Raw genomic sequence first — 3,558 nt, 5'->3', positions numbered from 1 at the left:
TTCATGAAATAATGATACACTCGAGAGGAAGGTTGCTGTTATGCCTTTGATTTATTTATAGTGGCATTTCCGAGAATGTGTGTACAGCTGACAGACCTGAAGTAGGTTATCTGAACTCCTACTCTTAATACAGCCTGAAAGTCCGGGACACATCTGGCTCTCTTTCAGCCTTTATTCCTGCCTGCAGGCTGTGTTTCTTTATCATGCCTCGTACACTAGGTCTAACTGCCCTGACAAGGCAACAGAGGTGGCAAGTATTTGCTCCGGTCGTTCTTAAATCAAATTTTGAGGTTGAGTATTTTGTTTTTATTACTTTTTACTCCTTCAATCTTCAGTTCACAGTTGACTACATTAAGCTCTCATCACATTTTCAAAATAATACTTATTAAGAGGACTATATCGAGGACTATTACTTGAATTTAGTTGTTTTTTTTTAACTGTATTGATTCTTTTAACACAGCAAGTGTAGCGAGGTCAAGTTATACATCAGTAATATGCATAACAGTGTCAAATCCTGAGATGGCAGCCGTTTGATTGACAGCTCATTTGAGTAGATAGGAGCTTCTATGCCCGCCACTGAGCCTACAACAGCCAACGAGTGATGGCGTAAACAAGTAACTTCTTCTTTTTTCTCCTCTCTCCTGAGCCACTTACACGCCAGCCTCCTGTAGTGATCCATCATGCAGCTAATGAGATTTCAAATCCAGTAATATGTAGTTTATATTATAGTTTTTTTAAAGCCTTAACTTGGAAACTATGCAAGTTGATATCATTTTATGCGTTTTGCTCTTTGAATAGGCTGTTTTAGACTGGGATAGGTGTTTTAGGAGGATTTTACATCCATTTCCAGATATAAGAACAAGTTAAGAAAGCTGTGGATTAAATGTTGCCACAATTATGTTGAAACATTGTAGATTAAATAAGCATATACAACTTTCAGGATGCTGATATCTATTCTTGTGGACAAAGAGTGTTGTAAAAATTCCTATTTTAAAAAAACTAAATGCAAGAAACATTTCTGTCCATGCCGAGCTGGATTCTTATTATAACCAATGATTAAAACATTTAATTACAAGTTATAGTGTAGCAGTTCTCTTCAAGGATTTTTATGTGGGCAGCGTACATTAGCTGGATCTTGCCTCAAGATAAATTGATTACATTGGTTTTAACATATTCATTTCCATGACGCGCTTAAGATGATTACATTTACAGAAAAGTTCCTCTGGGTTGAGTTCAACAACTTTTAATATTTAAAGATATAACATGTAACATTTCCACATTTAAGTAGACATCTGTTATATATTTTGTTGAGTACTTTGTACTTAAATTATCCCAAATGTTTCCAACAATGTTCAAACCATGAGAAATCTGTAATTTCACGAGGTAACGTGTGTTTCATATCACGTTCACATTACATATTTATTACCTGACTTTAATGTAGGGAGGTAGAGGGGATGGTGGTGGAATTAATGGCAACAAGGCTGCCAAGCCAGTGACCAAGGTTCTTGTCCGAGTTCCAACATTTGTAAACGTGACACCACTGGATATTTAACGAGACTGCAGGACAATTTCCATCTGTGTTTGTGGCAACAAAAAACGTGTATTTTGGAGGAGAAGTTGGGACATCTTGCTGTGTTTGTGGCGACAAAACTGGGTGTTTTTAATGAGACCTCGGCACATCTCCAGCCATGTTTGTAGTGACCAAGAAAAGTATTTTCATGGCAGAACATGATGAACCCTAACCAAATGGGTTTTCATGTCCTTTTTTTTGCAATCTGTCCTTTTGTCGCAGTTAATGATTTTTCAGAAAAGTGTTTTCCAAACCCGGACATTGCCATCATTTGTGCAAACATGGAGCAGCCTGAGTATCTAATTCCTGCTCGTGGGTTAAAGTTGCTGCCCGTGATGCCAACAGATGTCACGGCGGGATGATGGTCCTCGATGCTGCCGAAGTTTCACCATGGCAACGCTTTGCCTCTCGCACCCTGGCGTGTGCCAAGGAGGCCCCTGGCAGCACTCGCTCTCCTCCTCAGCGCCGTGGCAGCCCCGGTGTTCCAGGCCACCACATTGTTTCGGCAATGATTAATTACCGTCCTGATGAAATGTGAAGGCCCTGGAAATGTCACACGGATGACATGGGCTTGTCAGTGTGGGCCAGCAGGGAGGAGTGTATCGCACACAGACATCTGGAAGGATACGGAGCACCAGCCGCTCGCTGGAGAGAACTTCTTATTACCTGAGCTGGTTTCTGTTGGATTTTATGTAACTTCATTTTTTACCCATTCTATTATATCTTTACACTGTCAGTGTGCTCCCTGAGTCTGGATTTCAAGCTGATGTCTTTTGTCGTCTCTCTCCCGATTAAATGAAATGTAAAACCCAATTAAAGTCGAGCCAATTTATCACGCAATGTCAGAAAATGTGTTTTCTCTCCTAACTCAACAATCAATATGAAACTCACGGTGAATGAGCAGTAAACACCTGATTATATTAATTATCACGATGCCTCTAAACATGCACCGAGCTCTTCTCCTTTATGCTGTCGGCAAACAATAACCTCTCATGCAGACGTACGGTAGGTTCGAGATGTCTGCATAAGTGTTTAATCCATTTGTGTCCTCGGAAAAAAAGCGGAGGAAGGTATCGCTTGATGAAAAACACAAATGACATACCAAATTTCCCTGATGAATTGGTCCATTTACTGAAATAAATTGAATTGATGCAAAGGATCCCAGAGGAGCAGAAAATTGTTCAGCTATGGATGAAAACCCTCTCAGAGCTACGGCACCTACAAGCAGCCAGGCTTATTTGTATTACACATAAGACGTGTAAAGATGTGCTGACAGCCCCTGTTTATCCCACTTAATAAGAGCAGGTTCTGGGTTTTTTTTCTCAGAGCTAAAATGTTTGCTAATTAACTGGGGACAAAAACAGGAACAAATGCAATTATTTAAATGGATGAATCTGATTTCTTTTTGTTATTATATGAGAGATGCATGTGTTGAAATCTGAACGATGATGAAATCCCGTCTTTGTTTATTTTTAGCCCATCTGTTTAAGGTAAACCCCCGCCACTGAAACACCAGGTATCCATATGGTGAGGCAGACTGTGAGTGATGTTGAAACCAGCTCCGTGACTGGGAAGCCATCGTTTCATGTTAAAGCACATGTTCAAAAATGATAGAGATACATGCTCATGCTAATTCCTCGTTGAGTTTCAAAGTCACATTCAAGGATCTTTTCCACTCGTGAAACATGATCCGAACACGTGCATTTTTAATCTTTGCTGTTAGTTTTCTCCATTTTGGCAACACATCGCCACACATCCATCTCTCGCCGCCGCCACTTTGAGGTTGCGGAAAAAAACATATGGCGAGTCACCAGAATGGCTTGCGTTGAGCAGATGTTTTTGGTTAATTGAAATGCATTTGATCTTGAATGATTAGTGTCCATCAGAGCATTTCCTTGTTTGGCGTCCTAATGACCGGGATGCTGTGACAGCGTGTTCCCTCATGCTGGTTTTATGGGCCAACTTATCCACACGCCATTACCAGTTCC

The sequence above is a fragment of the Pagrus pagrus genome, assembly GCF_965226575.1.
Source record: "Pagrus pagrus genome assembly, chromosome: 18".
NCBI classification, from domain to species: Eukaryota; Metazoa; Chordata; class Actinopteri; order Spariformes; family Sparidae; genus Pagrus; species Pagrus pagrus.
Note: the sequence above shows the minus strand (reverse complement) of the source record.